General features: G+C 37.0%; 1 protein-coding gene and 1 non-coding gene across 6 annotated transcripts in view; one reads left to right on the top strand and one right to left on the bottom strand.

Moving 5' to 3' along the window:
- Positions 1 to 18,664, top strand: part of EDA (ectodysplasin A) — a 445,999-nt gene that overhangs the window by 352,483 nt on the left and 74,852 nt on the right. The window lies entirely within an intron of this gene.
- Positions 7,451 to 7,512, bottom strand: LOC121025306 (U7 small nuclear RNA). Its single transcript, XR_005788008.1, has one exon. It is a non-coding gene; the product is annotated as a U7 small nuclear RNA (small nuclear RNA).

Below are 18,664 nucleotides of genomic sequence, written 5' to 3' on the forward strand. Positions count from 1 at the left end.
GAGTTAACAACTTGGTGCAAAGTGAAGCTAGTCACCACTGGACTTCATCACCATCTCCATGTCACTGAGGCCCGATGAGGAGGCTGAGCTTCCACCACCTCCACATCAAAAAGACTGAACAAAGGGATGCATATCAAGGCTAGTAAGCATTCCACTTTTCCCCCAACCCTGGTGTCAGGGATGCCCAGTGGGAATCTGCACTTGCACATCCATCTGGCAGCAATGAGACTGAAAAGGGCAATACAAAGCAGAGCTAGTCAGCACCCCTATCCCCATCCCACCCCCATTTCAATGGGGCCCAATGGAGAGCTGAACCTTTACCCCCAGTCAGCATCCAGTCTTAAATTAACAAGGTGGTAAAAGGTAGAGCTAGTTGGTACTTTTCTTTCCTTTCCCCTGGTGTCAGTCAGCAGGGCTCACAGGGAGCTGAGCTTATACTTCTATTCAAAGATAACAAAAGCCAGAAAAAAAGATAACAGAAGCTTTACAGATCAGTGCCCCACTTTCACTGGGATAGTGCCAGCAGAGCCAGAGGGGTAGCTGAACTTCCACTCCCCATTTGCAACTAGGAAGTAAGAGTCAGTGCCCCATTTTTGTCAGGGTCACATCAGTGAGATGCAGCAGGAACATATACACATACTCAACCCTTACATTATACCTCACCACAAGGACTCCCTCCTTTAAAAATGTAATCTTAAGTCTAGTAAGACAGTGTCCAAAAACCTCCAGTTTAAAGAAATATATAACTCGTGAGTGAGAACAGACACCAACACTCAGTTGAATCAGATTTTATCTGACAAGGATTATAAAGCATCAATAATAAAAATGATCCAACAAGTAATTACAAATTTTTTGGAAACAACATACAAAATCTCAGCAAAGAAATAGAAATTATTTTTTAAAAGAAGCAAATCAAAATTATAGGACAAAAAATACAATAACTTAAACTCAGTGAATGGGCTCAATAGTAGAATGGGCTCAATAACAGAAGATAGAATCAGTGAACTTTAGGTCAGAGCAGTAGAATTTACTCAGCCTGAACAGCAAAGAGAAACTAGACTAGAAAAAATGAACAAAGCCTCAGAGAATCTGGGATGACAACAAAAGATCCAGTATTCATATCATCAGTGTCCAAAAGGAAAGGAGAGAAAAAGAAGTACTTGAAGAAATAATGGCTGACTTAAAAAGGATAGAAATTCTGACATGCTAAAACATGGATAAATCTTAAGGATATTATACTAAGTGAAATAAGCCAGTCACAAAAAGACAAATACTATATGATTCCACTTATATGAGGTACCCAGAGTAGTCAAATACATAGAAAGAATAAGATGATTACTGCTAGGGGTGGGAGGTAGAGGGGAATGAAGCATTGTTTCATGGACGTAGAGTTTTAGTTTTGCAAGGTTAAAAGAGCTTTGGAGACTGAGTGTACAACAATGTGGAGATAATTAACACTAATGAACTCACACTTAAAAATAGTTAAGATGGTAAATTTTATGTGTATTTTAATCACAATTAAATTTTAAAGAAATTTTAAATGTAAGAAACTCTGAAAACCTCAAATTTGGCAAAATACATATTCAAGGCGATAAGTGAAACCCAAATATAATAAACCCAAACAAATCCATGCTAAGACACATCATAATAAACTTATGAAAACTAAAGATATTTTTAAAATTTTCAGATCAGCCAGGAAAAAATGATGCATTACTTCTAAGGGAACACCAGTTAGACTAACAACACATTTCGTATTTAAAATCAGAGAGACCAGAAGGAAATGGCACATTTTTCAAATGCTGAAAGAAAACTGTCAACCACAGATCTACATCAAGAAAAACCCCTTTGGGAATTAAGGGGAAATAAAGGAATTTTTTAAATGTTTATTTATTTTTGAGAGAGAGAGAGAGCATGAGCAGAGGAGGGCAGAAAGAGAGAGAGACACACACAGAATCCAAAGCAGGCTCTAGGCTCTGAGTTGTCAGCACAGAGCCCGATGCAGGGCTCAAACTCACAAACCACAAGATCATGATCTGAGCCGGAGTTGGGCACTCAACCAACTGAGCCACAGGTGCACCTAAAGGAATTTTTAGAGGAATAAGAGTATCTTTTTTTGCTAGCAAAACTACACTTAAACATTGGCTAAAAGAAGTTCTATAAACAGAAATGATAACAGAATAAGGCTCAGAACTTCAGAAAAGAAAGAAATACACCTTAGTGGTGAAAATAGGGGTAAATACAATAGACTATGCTAGTTGTCATGAGTTTCTTAAATCATTTCTGATGGTTGAAGCAAAAATTATAACACCATCTGATGTGGCCCAATGTTTGTAAAGGAAATGCTTAAGGCAGTTAAGACATATATATTGAAAAAGTGGGGAGGATTCTCAACATCATTAGCCATTAGGGAAATGTAACTCAGAACAATAGTGAGATAAAACTTTGTACCCACTAGGGTGGCTATAATAAAAAGATAATATAACAAGAGTTGGCAAGGACTTGGAGAAATTGGAACTATCATAAACTGCTGGTGGGAATGTGATGCAACTAACTCTTTTGGAAAAAACAGTCTGGCAGTTCCTCAAAATGCCAAATATATGATCCATTACCATATGACCCAATACACATTCCCAAGTATAATCGAATAATTGAAACAGATATTCAAATTCTTGTACATAAATGTTCATAGCACCATTATTTATAATAGCCGAAAACTGGAAACAGCCCAAATATCCATCAACTGGTGGATGGATAAATAAAATGTGGCATATTCATACAATGGAACACTATTTGGCAATAATATTGATGTGTGGTATGACATGGATGAATCTTGAAAACATTATGCTAAGTGAAAGAAGGCAGTAACATATTCTATGATTCCATTTATATGAAATGCCCAGAATAGCCAAATCCATAGAGACAGAAAGTAAATCCTTGGGGTGGAGGGAGATGGACAGAAATGAAGAGTGACTGCTAAGGGGTATGTGGTTTCTTTTGGGGATGATGAAAATGTTCTAAAATGAATTGTGGTGAGGTTTCCACATCTCTAAAAACCATTGAATTGTACATGTTAATGGATGAATGGTATGTGTGAATTGCATCTCCTTAGAGCTCTTAACAAAAGAAATAAAATGCAGAGTATAAATGGACCTAAATGAGAGGAAGGCTCCTGTGCTGTATTTGAAGTACTAAATCATCAATAGCAGTAGACTGTAATAAGTTACGTATGTATCATAATACCTAGAGCAACCACGAAGAAAACTATACTGAGTGGAATACTCAAAAACATTATAAATAAAGATGCAATCCTTAGAAGATTTTCAAATGGCCCACAAGAAGGTAGGAAAGAGAAAAAAGGAATTAAACAAAGGAAACAAATAGGAAACAAAATATAAAATGGCAGATGTAAGTGCTAACAGATCAATAATTACATTAAATGTAAATGATCTAAATATACCAATTAAAAGACAGAGATTAGTAGAATGAGTGATAAAATATCACGCAACTACATGTTGTCTACAAAAAATTCATTTTGAATACAACCAAATACGTACATTGAAAGTAAAAATAGAAAAAGATATATCATGCAAAAATTAATGGAAAAAAGCATGAGCTGTTATATGAATATAAGATAAAATGTAATTCCAAGCAAAGAAAATGACTAGAGAAAAAAAGGGATCATATAATAAAATGATCAATCCATCAGGATAATGCAACATCCTAAATGTGTACACACCAAACAGCAAAGCCTCAAAATACATGAAACAAAACAGAAATAGGTAAATCCACAAATATAATTTGGACTTCAACAACTTGAAACAATTGATAGAACTACTGGACAGAAAACTAACAAAGATAGAGAAGAACTGAACAACACAATGAACCCACGAAATCTAATTAATATATATAGAACACTACTCCCAACAACACCAAACTAAACATTTCTTTTAAGCACCATGGAACATTTATCAAGGTAAAACATATCCTTGGCTGTATAACAAACCTCATCAAATGTGAGAATTGTAATAATAGAGTATGTTCTCTGATAATCATGGGATTAATAAGAGAAACACAACAGGAAAATCTCTAATCACTTAGAAATTAAATAACATGCCTCAGAATAATCCATGGGTCTAAGAGGAAGTGTCAAATCAAGTTACAACATATATAGAGCTCACATGTAATTAAAATCTCCCTAAAAAGGAATCTCCAAGCCCAGATGGTTTCACTGAATAACTCTACCAAATATTTTAAGAACTAGAACCAATTTTACACAATCTGTTCCAGAAAGTAGAAGGTGAGGGAACACTTCCCTATTATTTTATGAGAGCACTATACCCTGATACCAAAATCAGACAAAACAGCACTAAAAAGGAAAACTAGGGGCCAATATCTCTCATCAAATTAAATGTAAAAATCCTCAACAAAATACTAGCAAATCATATGCCAAAATATATAAAACAATTATATATCATGACTAAGTGGGATTTATTCCAGGCTTTATGCAAGAAATTAATAAATTCAGCCTCACATATCAATAGGCTAGAGGAGGAAAATTATATGATCATATCAATTAATGCTGAAAAAGCTCTTGACAGAATCCAACACCCATTCATGATTCAAACCCTCAACAAACTAGGAATAGAGAGGAACTGCCTCATACACTATGTATATATATATACATACATATATACACTATGTATACACACACACACACTACAGCCAAGATCATACTTTACAGTCAAAAACTGAATGCTTTCTTTCTAAGATTGAAACAATGCAGGAGTATATCTTGTCATCATTCTTACTGAACATAGTACTGGAAGTGCTTTGCATACTGATCAGAAAGAAGAAATGGTATTTAGACCATTTACATTTGAGCTAATTACTGATAGATTAGGGCTTTAATCTGCCAAATTTTTTTCCATTTTCTTTATTCTCTGTTTTGTTTGTTTTCTTTTCCTGCTTTCCTGTGAGTTACTTGAACCGTTTGCAGAATTTCGTTTTAGTAGTGCTTTTGAATGTATCTCTTTGTGTTGCTTAGTGATCGCTCTTGGTATTACATTGTGTATACATAACTTACCAGTTTACTGGTATTGACATTTTACCACTTCGAGTAAACTGTAGAAAACTTACCTGTCTTTTTTTTTTTTTTAATTTTTTTTTTCAACGTTTATTTATTTTTGGGACAGAGAGAGACAGAGCATGAACGGGGGAGGGGCAGAGAGAGAGGGAGACACAGAATCGGAAACAGGCTCCAGGCTCTGAGCCATCAGGCCAGAGCCCGACGCGGGGCTCGAGCTCGCGGACCGCGAGATTGTGACCTGGCTGAAGTCGGACGCTTAACCGACTGCGCCACCCAGGTGCCCCAAAACTTACCTGTCTTTAAGTCCCTTTACTCTCCCCTTCCTCCATTTATGATATAATTGTCTTAAATATTACTCCACATATATTGTGAAACACATAAGAAAGACAGTGTTATAACTTGATTTAATTGTCACACGCAACTCAGAAAGTCAAGAGAAGAAAGTCTATTGTATTTACCTTATTTTTGCTCTTCTTTTGTTCTTTCTTCCTGATAGTCCAAGATTCCTTCCTTTATCATTTCCTTTCTCTTTCAGAACTTCCTGTAGCCATTATTTTAGGTTAGGTCTGCTGGTCACAAATTTTGTTAGTTTGCCTTCATCTGAGATGTCTTGATTTCCCTTTAATTCCTGAATAATATTTTCACTGAGTATAGGATTCAGTGTTTGAAAGTTCTTTTCTTTCAGCACTTGAAAAATGTGCCACTTCCTTCTTTCTTCCTGGCTTCTTACAAGAAATTCACTGCCATTTGAGTTGTTTTTTCTCTAAAAGGTAAAGTTTCACTTTTCTCTAGCTAAGAAGGTTTTCTTTTTGTCTTTGGTTTTAGAAGTTTAACTTCATGTGACTGTTATTGATCCCATGAGCTAAGCTTTTCATTTCAGTTATTTTTCAATTCTAATCTTTCCATTTGGTTCCTCTTTATATCTTCCATTTCTTTGCCAAGACTTTCTATTTCTATGTGAGGCTTTAATTTTTTTTTTTTTTACCTATTTCAAGAGTGTTCATAATTACTCATTGAAGCATTCTTGTGATAGCTACTTTAAAAATCTTAGTCATAGAATCCTGTCATCTTTATTATCTCACTGTAGGTTTTTATGTATTATCTTTTTTCATTCAGTTTGAGATATTCTTGGCTCTTGGTATGACAAATGTTTTTTTTTATCAAACCCTCAACATTTTACATTTTGTTTTAAGGCTCTGGATCTTATTTAAACCTTCTGCTTTAAATGGATTTTTGTGACACTGCTCTGTCAGGTGGTAGAGGGGTTGTCCACCTCATTGTTTCCAGGTAGAGATTGAAATGCAGGTTCCACACTTGTTCTTCTTTGACATCTGAGGGAGAAGAGATTCCTCATTATTGTTGGGTAAGGGTGGGAGTTCCAACTTACCATATGTGTCAGCCTCTTCTGACATTGCAAGTGGGGTAGTCTAGTTACTTACTCATGGGGATGAACGTCCCAGCTCCTTATTTCACTTTCTCTGACCCCACATGAGCAGGGTATGGGGGCACCTTGTTATAACTTCATGAGAGTGGAATTTTAGGGTTCCCATTCATCCTTTGCTGGAATGGTTGGGATGGAGCCACAGGTGTCTTTCTGCAGTGTTGCTGGAATAGAAAAGTTATTGTCTAAAAGCTTTCTCTCATGCCAGATCATTCCTTATCTGGGCCTTTAGGTCAAAGAGGATTTTGTTAAGGTTTTTCTTTTTCTGCTCCTGTTGGTATTTCAGGGCTGCTGGCATGTTCAGTTCCACGTCTGGGGTATATGAATCACAAAGAAAACCTGGAAAATTTATCATTCTGTCATTCCTTGGGTTCCAAGTTTTCTAAACAGTTTGTCTGTCTTCTTCTCTCCACCTTTCCAAGTCTTATGTTTATTTTATTATAATTAATGTGCAGGATCTTTTGTTTTATGTAGCAAGAGGAATAAGGAAAAGTATGCCTACTTCAGGAAACTTATCCATTTAATGGCTACAAGATCTATAGTGATCCCCTGTTTTATTCCTTATATTAGTGATTTTTGTCCATTCTACTTTTGACTTTTGTCAGTCTTGTTAGAGGTTTATCAATGTTATTGATTTTTTTTCCCCAAAGAACCAGATTTTTATTTCATTGATTTTCTTTTTGTCTTCCTGTTTTAAATTTCATTTATTTCTTCTCTTATCTGTATTAACTTGTTCCTCCTGATTATTTTGGTTATATTTTGCTTTGTGTTTTTGGTTTCCTGAAATGGAAATTTCAATTATTTCTTTGAGACCTTTCCCCTTTTCTAAATGTAAGCCTCTAGTGCTATAAATTTCCCTGTCAGCACTGCTTTAGTTGCATCCATAATTTTTTTTTCTTTTTTTTTTTTTTTTTTTTTTGTGGAGGGGTCTTCCGATAAAAACCGGAAAACCTGCTAGACAAATTCTAAAACAGCTGTAATACTACATCCATAAATTTTGATATGTTGTATTTTTATTTTCATTAAGTTCTGTGTATTTTTTGTTTCCTTTGAGACTTCTCTGATTCACAGGTTGTTTGAAGTGTGCTTTTGAAATTTTCAATTGTTTGTAGATTTTCCTTACTTTCTATGTTACTGATTTCTAGTCTGATTCCTTTTTACTCTGAGAACACATTCTGCATTCTTTTGATGTTTCTAAATTTGTTGAAGTTTGTTTTTTGACCCAAAATGTAATTAACTCTCATGGTGAATGTTTCATAGATGCTTGGAAAAAAAGTATATTCTGCTATTATTGAGGGAGTGTTATATAAATGTAAATCAGACTTTCTTGGGTGATTGTAGTGTTCAGTTGTTCTTTATGTTTGCTAATTTTCTGTCTATTAGCTCTATCAATTGCCCTGAATGGGGTGTTAAAGCCCCTAACTCTAATTTTGGATTTGTCTGTCTTTTTTATTCAATTTTGATTTAGTGTATTTTGAAGCTCTGCTGTTTGGTGCATACACATTTAGGATTGCTATGTCTTCTTAGTGTATCCATCATTTTGTCATTTTGTGATGTCACTGTCTGTCTCTGGTAGTTTTCTTTGCTCTAAAATCTTCTGTGTCTCATAATACTGATCTTCATATTTTTGTTATTTTTAAAAATTTATTTGTTTAAATTCAAGTTACTTAACATACAGTGTAGTATTGGTTTCAGAAGTAGAGCCCAGTGATTCATCACTTATATATAATGCCCAGTGCTCATCCTAACAAGTGCCCTCCTTAATGCCCATCACTCATTTAGCCCATATCCCCACCCACCTCCCCTCTAGCAACACTCAGTTTGCTCTATTTAAGAGTCTCTTATGGTTTGTCTGCCTCTTTGTTTTTCTTATTTTTCCTTCCTTTCCCCTATGTTCATCTGTTTTGTTTCTTAAATTCTACATATGAGTAAAATCATGATATTTGTCTTTCTCTGATTGACTTACTTTGCTTAGCATAATACATTGTTGCAAATGGCACAATTTCATTCTTTTTGATTGCCAAGTAATATTCCATTGTGTATATCTATTCCATATCTTCTTTATCCATCAATTGATGGACATTTGGACTCCATAATCTGGCTATTGTTGATAGTGCTGCTATAAACATTAGGGTGCACGTGCCCCTTTGAATCAACATTTTTGTATCATTTGGATAAATACCTAGTAATGCAATTGCTGTGTCATAGGGTAGTTCTATTTTTAACGTTTTGAGGAACCTCCATACTGTATTCCAGAGTGGCTGCACCAGCTTGCATTCCCACCAATAGTGCAAAAGTGTTCCCCATTCTCCACATCCTCAGCAACATCTGTTGTTTCCTGAGTTATTCATTTTAGCCATTCTGATAGGTGTGAGCTGGTGTATCTCATTGTGGTTCTGATTTGTATTTCTCTGATGGTGAATGATGTTGAGCATCATTTCATGTGTCTGTTAGCCACCTGGATGTCTTCTTTGGAAAAGTGTGTATTCATGTCTTCTGCCTATTTCTTCACTGGATTATGGTTTTGGGTATTGAGTTTGATAAGTTCTTTATAGATTTTGGATATTAACCCTTTATCCGATACATCATTTGCAAGTATCGTCTCCCATTCTGTAGGCTGCCTTTTAGTTTTGTCGATTGTTTTCCTTCACTGTGCAGAAGCTTTCTATCTTGATGAAGTCACAATAAGTTCATGTTTGCTTTTGTTTCTCTTGCCTCCAAAAACATGTCTAGTAAGAAGTTGCTGCAGTCGAGGTCAAAGAGGTTGCTGCCAGTTTTCTCCTGTAGGATTTTGATGGTTTCCTGTCTTGCAATTAGGTCTTTCATCCATTTTTAATTTATTCTTGTGTATGGTGTAAGAAAGTGGTCCAGTTTCATTGTTTTGAATGTTGCTGTCTGGTTTTCCCAGCACCATTTTTTTAAAAGACTGTCTTTTTTCCCTTGGATGTCTTTTCCTGCTTTGTCAAAGATTCATTGGCCATACATTTTTGGGAGCATTTCTGGGTTCTCTATTCTGTTCAATTCTTCTGTGTGTCTGTTTTTGTAACAGTACCATAGTGTCTTGATGAGTACAGCTTTGTAATACAGCTTGAAGTCCGGAATTGTGATGCCTCCAGCTTTGGCTTGCTTTTCAGTATTACTTTGGCTATAGGGGTCTTTTCTCGTTCCATACAAATTGTAGAGTTGTAAAACATTCAATTCAATTCAGTTCAGCTCAGTTTAATTCAATGTTCATGCACTGGAAGAACAAGTATTGTTAAAATGTCTATACTACCCAAAGCAATCTACACGTTCAATCCCCATCAAAATAACACCAGCATCCTTCACAGAGCTGGAACAATCCTAAAATTTGCATGATCTTCATTTTTTGGCTAATGTTAGTATGATATATCTTTTTTCATCCTTTTGTTTTTAAGCTGTATCACTGTGTTTACAGTGAGATTTTGTTAACAGCATATAGTTGGGTCATATTTTTAAAATATACTCTCTCAATCTTTGTGTTTTAATTAATGTATTTAGAGTATATTTAAAGTAACTATTGATATTTAGGGCTTAAGCATGTTATTTATTTATTTATTTACCTTTTCTCTCTTTTTCCTTGCCTTCCTATGGGTTTCTTGCACATTTTTAAGGATTCTATCTTGTTTTATCATTACAGTTTTTAGTATATTACTTAGTATAATTTTCTTACTGGTTGCTCTAGATATTTGTGTGGGTTTTTAAAAATTTTTTTTAATGTTTATTTATTTTTGAGAGATACAGAGACAGAGTGCGAGTGGGGGAGGGGCAGAGAGAGAGGGAGACACAGAATCTGAAACAGGCTCTAGTCTCTGAGCTGTCAACACGAGCCCAACACAGGGCTCAAACTCAAGAACCGTGAGATCATGACCTGAGCTGAAGTCAGACGCCTAACCGACTGAGCCACCCAGGCACCCCATAGATATTTGTGTGTTTGTGCATGTGTGTATGTAACATCACAGTCTATGCATGCCAACAATTTACCATTTTGAAGTATTGAAATCTTACTATATTGAGTAACATTTAAATCTTTCCAACTTTTTAAACATAATTGTGTCAAGTATTTCCTCTACATAACATTGAGCACCATGACAAACACTGTTAACAATTTTTACTTCAACCATCAAATATGATTTAGGAAAAACATGAGAATTAGGATAGTTTATTATCTTTACCTTTATTTTTACCATTTTCTTTATTCTTTTCCTTCTGAACTCTGAGCCTTTTGTTATCCTTTCCTTTTTGTTTAGAGAGCATTCTTTAGCCATTTTAAAGGGCATATCTGCTAGCAAGAAATTCTCCTAGTTTACCTTTGAAAATTTCTTTAATTCCTCTTCATTCCTGAATGGTAGTTTTGCTGGATATAGAACTTGTTTTTGACAGTTTTTTCTTTTAGCACATGAATTATTGTGCCACATCCTTCTAACCTCCACGCTTTCAGATAAGAAATCCTCTGGCATTCAAATTGATGTTTTGTGTTTGTTTTTTTTTATAGTTAATACACTGTTTCTCTCTAATTGCTTTCAAGATAATTTCTCTGTCTTTAGTTTTCAGAGTTTAATTAAGATGTTGATTGGTGTAGGTGTCTTTTGGTTTACCTTGTTTGATGTTTATTCAGCTCATTGAATCATAGGTTTATGTCTTTTGCCAAAATGAGGTGCTGTCAGCCATTAATTATTTGAATATGTTTCTCTTCTACTCTTTCTCCTCTCCATCTGGGCCTCCCATGTTAGCTATCTTGTTTTTGTTCCACAGGTCCCTGAGGCTCTCTTCACTTGTATCAGTGCATTGTTTATCAGTTGTTCAGACTGAATAAATTCTATTCATCTGTCAAGTTGGTAGTTTCTGTCTTCTTTTATCTCCACTCTACTATTGAGCCAAGACAGTTTTTTATTTTAGTTATTTTGATTTTTAGTTCCAGAATTTCCATTTTGTTTTTTCACAACTTGTATTTCTTTTCTGAGATTTTCTATTTTTGTCATTTGTTTCAAGGGAATTTGTAATTAATTGTTGAAGCAATTTTATGGTGGCTGCTTTAAAACCTGTGTCAGATGGTTATGACAATCTTATCCATCTCAGATTGTATCAATTGATTTTCTTTTCTCATTCACATTTTGATTATTTTATTGTATCATTGGGTATTAAGAGATTCTTCATTCTGTTTAAATCTTCTATTTTAGCAAGCAGCAAGCCTAGTTAGGTGTAGTGTTATTCTGGCCTATTTTTATAAGCCATATTCCAGTGATAATTTAGTTTTCTGAGTCTTTACGATGCTACTCTGGTCTGTTTCATATTCTGGCTCTACTTGTACTCCAGCTTGATCTCTGCTGGTGCCACCTATGGGGGCAGAAGGTGCTTCCATGGGCCACCCGGTGTCATGAGGTAGAAGTTCAGGAATGCAAGAACTATGAGACTGAGAACATTTTCCCTTGCCTATTCTCTGGCCATCCAATGCTGGTGGGATCTCCACTTCATCTTTACTGGCGCCTACAGAGGAAGAAATCACCTAACGGGTTGCCTTCTGGAAGATAATACAGGTTCTATTCTGGTCTTTGCCACTCATTGGAGGTAGAGGAACCTTGGACCCTGGTTCATCTTCTGCCCACTTACTGCAGGACTAAGAGACACTTTGAATAGGAATAGGTTTCATATATTAAAGGCACCTAATGTAATGCTAATGTTATATCAGCCCTTGTTTGATTTTATCGTATTAGTGCCACTGGATGTTGGTATCTTATTGACCTATCATTTTCCCCTTTTTTGAACCCAATGTCCTTTGCTTTCTGAAACTTAGGAAGAAAGTTGTAATAAGTGAAAAAAATGAGAGATTTGGCATCAAATAACTTGAGTTTGAACCTTGACTTTGCCTTTGGCTGAGAGATCCTAAGCAAGTGGTATTCTCTTCCTTGAACTTCAGTTTTATTCCTGGTAAAATTGACATGCTACCACCCACCCACAGAGCTAATGTGAGAATTAAATTAAAATAATTGTAAATTTACTTTGTGAAATGATATACAAAGGGATGTGGCACTTTTTGTACTCATCTGTTGTTCTCTATAATTGCTTCTATTCTTGTCATATCTACCTGTACCATCACCACCACACTAGGTAACCTTAATGCACCAACCCCAATACCCTTATTTTAAGTTCTGATCCTTGAACTGGTGCCAGGCTGACAACATAAGAATCAGCTAAGGGCTTGCTTTTGAAATACAGATTCTCTGACTTGACCCCCATATTTTATTTAACAGATCTCAGATGAGGCCTAGAAATCTGTATTTTTAAAATTCTCTCCAGACAGTTCTTTAAACACAGCCAGATATGGGACCCTCTTTGCCTGAAACACTTAGCACCATACCTTGTACCTGCAGACAGTTATAAAATGGTTGATAAATTAAAGATACTCTGGAAAAGAGCAATCCATATGACTAAAAGGATAGAAAGTTGGTTCTTGGGAGGACGGGAGAAAGGAGGTAGAGTATAGGAGACCAAAGAAGGGGAGATAATTTGTGGCTGTTTTCTATTTGCAAAGTGGGTTATTTTGAAGACTCTAACAGATTTTTCTCCTTTTGTGCAATAAACTGAACAGGCAATAAGCTTATGTGGTAATGAGCAATTTCCATTATATATCAGGAGGAATTTCTTGACACTTGGTGGGATTCAGGGTTAAAGCAGGTCACAGTAAGAGGTTACAAACCAGCCTTTCATGTTCCAAACTCCTGCCCCTCCTAGGTCAAAGGTGACCTACTCACATGATCTCTTAATATTCTCTTCCACTTCTGTAATTTCAGCTACATCATGGGTCCTTAGAAACAAAGCCTGGTCAATTAAACTAGCAATTACATCTTTTAAAATGCTGTGATTTTAAGTGTTTTGTTTGAAAAGTCTTAGTCAATAGGAGCATAAGACTATTAATAACACCAAAATATTTAGCTGTCTATTGAAATTTCTTCGCGGTATCAAATAAAAGGGGAACAGATGCAACTAGACAGTACTTGGTTAGTAGGTAACAGATTTATTGGACTTGCTTATTTTAAAAATTAATGTTACAAACAACATATGTTAAAAATCCTATAAAACTGCTTTGGAAATCATCTTCCTGGAAAGCCAAAATCCCTGCTAATGTTCTGAATTTGCTTTTCAAAACCAAATGATGACATCGTATACATCTGCAGCAATGTTTAAAACAATGTTTCTTTGAAACAGAGTTTACTCTGCATGGGTGTGCATTCAGTAGCAACCCCAATGTTTCAAACACCTGGTCTCTTCCCAAAATATAATCCATCCAATCCCTTGAGAGAAGACAGTTTCTCTATTTACAAATACAGGTGGTGTTGCTATGAGTTACAGTTTTCAGGAAGTTTTCATACATAGTTCATGATTTTAAAGCAAAACCAAGTCATGAGAGTGAAATCAACAGATCTTTGGCCTATCCTGAAGGCCAGAGACTTAAGGAGAATCTCAACTAGCTTTTTATTTTTTCTGTCACATATGCAAGTCTCCTGTTGAATCTCTTTGGTCCACCGTTCCCTCTAATGAAGTCATGTTCTGTGCTCAGGGCAGGAATATCCTCAGAAGCATATGTCTCCCATAAAGCATGACCTCATTCCTTGGAATGGGAATAGCCAGCAGTAGACTGTTGGGGTAATGTGGGGGTAACGGATTTGTTTAAAAATAGTTTTCTTAAATAATTTGTTCAACTTTTTTTTAAATAAATTTCTGTTAAAAGGCAAATCTAGTGTGTTCCTTTTTTGTTGTTGTTAACCTCGCTTCTCAAATACAGGAGGGGCAACCACTAGGCCAGAAAGAACAGAATCCTCACAGAGCATAGTCACTTCCATCCAATTATGTTTTAAAGGCAGAGTGACAGATTTGGGCACAACAGGATAAAACTTTGTATTTTCCAAATGCTAAATCTAGGCTCTATATCAGATGTCACTGAATCACAGCTTAGATTTCAACAAGCACTTTATAACAGACCTGGAACTCAGAGGATATAAACTCAAGTGCCCAAGGAAGCTTACTGACCCAGATGCTCTCAGCAAAGTAGACAAGTGGGAACATTGCTAGAGAAGGAAAAGATAGAGGAAAAGAGTGGACCAATTAGAAAGATGCAGTTGAAGCAAATCCAAACTTGCTCAGGAAGATGGCTATTCCTGTTCCAGATGTAGGGCAGTTCCTGAGCACTAACTTCCCAAATTATTAGTAATAACCAAAATTTGTGACATCTCTGACATCCTATAGCCAGGCCTTTCAGTCACAGCCCCTATGTCCTAGTGTGCTCCTCACTTTTGTTTGTGTCTATGCAGAAAGTGAGCACACTAAGAAAGAAAAGGTCCGAAGAGCTAATTTCCTAAAGAAAAAAAGGAAAGACCTTTCCACAAACACCATCACAAGGAAATATGAGCTACTTACCATCTGAGCTCAGCACCTGCAATTTGTAAGTTTAATCACTACATTCCCATAAGAGGTTTGTTTCAATTATAGTTGTGCATTTAATAAATGAAGACATGCCAATAATGCTGTAAATATTAATTGTTGGTGATAAATACTTAAATTATATTTCATTCTTCAACTCCCACATTAGTTGCCTTAGCTGGCAACTAGTTATCCTTCAAAGAGTAATTTAAGCTTCATCCCTACCATAAAGCAAACTTTCCCAGACTTCATTCCTTATGTTCCTTGAGGCCAACCATCCTCTTGCCTTCTTCCATTCTTCATCTTCATCTTTTCCACATCTGATTCCTCTGGAAGCAATGACAATAGCACCTAAAATGAAAATACAAAGAAATCAGAGAAGAGACCAAGGGACTTTTTTAAAAGTTAGCATGGCTGGGAAAACTGTTTAAAAATCTGAGGTCGTGTATCAATTGTCCCTCAACAAAGTGCTGCAAACTAGGAATAGCGTAAATTTTTTAAATAAAGGCTATTATATACTTTTTTCTACCAGTAATAAAAAATACCCAATAATATCCTAGGAGAGAAAAGAGGTAAGCCCAAATCAAGATATTACAGAACAAATATTTCCCATGTTCCATTAACTATTGCATAGCATAGAAAGAGAAGGAATGCTTACCAGTATTTTATGAAATTGGTATGATCTGGTAACAAACCCTTCCAAAAACAGCATCAAAAAGGAAACTAAAGATGTCTTACATAAAAATCCTAAATAAACTTAACAAATCAAATCCTGCAATGTAGTTAATGTATATGTCATAACCAAGTAGGATTTATCCTAGGAATGCAAAGATGGTTCAATAATAGGAATTCTTAATATTACATGACATCAGCTCAAAGGATATAAGTTATATGGTCATCGCAGATACCACAAAGCCATTTGATAAAAATTTAACCTCTTTTACTGATAATTTTAGCAAACTAGGATAAAAGGATATTATTTAATATAAGAATTTCTTAGTCTAATAAATAGCATAGCACTTAATGATAAGTATATCAGAGGCATCCCTGCCAAAACTAGTAATAAGACCAAGATGTTCATTATAATTGCTGATGTTCAACATTATTCTTGAAGTTGTAGCCAATGGAATGAGACACGAAACTGAAATAAAAGTCACAACTATTGGGGAATTATACAAACTGTCATTATTAATAGATATGATTCTATAGCTAGTAAACCCAGAAAAACTAATTGAAAGGTATGTTAAATAAGAAATACGATCAATGTGGCCAGGTCTTAAAATGTCTGTTCTGTGTAGTACAAATATAATACTAAACATTCCTTTATTCAAACATTTATAAGTTGAATATTATTGAAAAACTAAAAAGAAAAACTTTCTGCAAGAAGTTAAATCCTTCAAAGCCATTTTAGAATTTTGCTGTGCCTTAGGACCATTATTCTGAACATCAATTCATATTATATTAAAAGGTTTAGATATTAGGGCAGGAGGGAGGAGGGAAGATGGCGGCGTAGGAGGACGCTGGGCTCACCGCGCGTCCTGCTGATCACTTAGATTCCACCTATACCTGCCTAAATAACCCAGAAAACCGCCAGAGGGTTAGCAGAACGGAGTCTCTGGAGCCAAGCGCAGATGAGAGGCCCACGGAAGAGGGTAGGAAGGGCGGCGAGGCGGTGCACGCTCCACGGACTGGCGGGAGGGAGCTGGGGCTGAGGGGCGGCTCGCCGGCCAAGCAGAGCCCCTGAGTCTGGCTTGCAAAAGCGGAGGGGCCTGACGGACTGTGTTCCGACAGCAAGCGCGACTTAGCGTCTGGGAGGTCATAAGTGAACAGCTCTGCTCAGAAAGCAGGAAGGCTGGAGGACAAAGGGAGGGAGAGCTGCTGAGCCCCAGGACGACAGAGCTCAGTTTGGTGGGGAACAAAGGCTCTCGCCAGCGCCATCTCCCCCGCCCATCCCCCAGCCAAAATCCCAAAGAGAACCAGTTCCTGCCAGGGAACTTGCTCGCTCCGCGCAAACACCCAACTCTGCGCTTCTGCGGAGCCAAACCTCCGGCAGCGGATCTGACTCCCTCCCGCTGCCACAGGGCCCCTCCTGAAGTGGATCACCTAAGGAGAAGCGAGCTAAGCCTGCCCCTCCTGCTCCCGTGCACCTTGCCTACCCACCCCAGCTAAGACGCCAGATCCCCAGCATCACAAGCCTGGCAGTGTGCAAGTAGCCCAGACAGGCCACCCCACCCCACAGTGAATCCCGCCCCTAGGAGAGGGGAAGAGAAGGCACACACCAGTCTGACTGTGGCCCCAGCGGTGGGCTGGGGGCAGACATCAGGTCTGACTGCGGCTCCGCCCACCAACTCCAGATATACACCACAGCACAGGGGAAGTGCCCTGCAGGTCCTCACCACGCCAGGGACTATCCAAAATGACCAAGCAGAAGAATTCCCCTCAGAAGAATCTCCAGGAAATAACAACAGCTAATGAGCTGATCAAAAAGGATTTAAATAATATAACAGAAAGTGAATTTAGAATAATAGTCATAAAATTAATCGCTGGGCTTGAAAACAGTATAGCTGACAGCAGAGAATCTCTTGCTACAGAGATCAAGGGACTAAGGAACAGTCACGAGGAGCTGAAAAACGCTTTAAACGAAATGCATAACAAAATGGAAACCACCACGGCTCGGATTGAAGAGGCAGAGGAGAGAATAGGTGAACTAGAAGATAAAGTTATGGAAAAAGAGGAAGCTGAGAAAAAGAGAGATAAAAAAATCCAGGAGTATGAGGGGAAAATTAGAGAACTAAGTGATACACTAAAAAGAAATAATATACGCATAATTGGTATACCAGAGGAGGAAGAGAGAGGGAAAGGTGCTGAAGGGGTACTTGAAGAAATTATAGCTGAGAACTTCCCTGAAGTGGGGAAGGAAAAAGGCATTGAAATCCAAGAGGCACAGAGAACTCCCTTCAGACGTAACTTGAATCGATCTTCTGCACGACATATCATAGTGAAACTGGCAAAATACAAGGATAAAGAGAAAATTCTGAAAGCAGCAAGGGGTAAACGTGCCCTCACATATAAAGGGAGACCTATAAGACTCGTGACTGATCTCTCTTTTGTAACTTGGCAGGCCAGAAAGAATTGGCACGAGATTTTCAGTGTGCTAGACAGAAAAAATATGCAGCCGAGAATCCTTTATCCAGCGAGTCTGTCATTTAGAATAGAAGGAGAGATAAAGGTCTTCCCAAACAAACAAAAACTGAAGGAATTTGTCACCACTAAACCAGCCCTACAAGAGATCCTAAGGGGGACCCTGTGAGACAAAGTACCAGAGACATCACTACAAGCATAAAACATACAGACATCACAATGACTCTAACCTGTATCTTTCTATAATAACACTGAATGTAAATGGATTAAATGTGCCAACCAAAAGACATAGGGTATCAGAATGGATAAAAAAACAAGACCCATCTATTTGCTGTCTACAAGAGACTCATTTTAGACCTGAGGACACCTTTAGATTGAGAGTGAGGGGATGGAGAACTATTTATCATGCTACTGGAAGCCAAAAGAAAGCTGGAGTAGCCATACTTATATCAGACAAACTAGATTTTAAATTAAAGACTGTAACAAGAGATGAAGAAGGACATTATATAATAGTTACAGGGTCTATCCATCAGGAAGAGCTAACAATGATAAATGTCTAT

Source organism: Herpailurus yagouaroundi, unplaced genomic scaffold, assembly GCF_014898765.1.
Source record: "Herpailurus yagouaroundi ecotype Mexico unplaced genomic scaffold, PumYag 67569, whole genome shotgun sequence".
Lineage (NCBI taxonomy): Eukaryota > Metazoa > Chordata > Mammalia > Carnivora > Felidae > Herpailurus > Herpailurus yagouaroundi.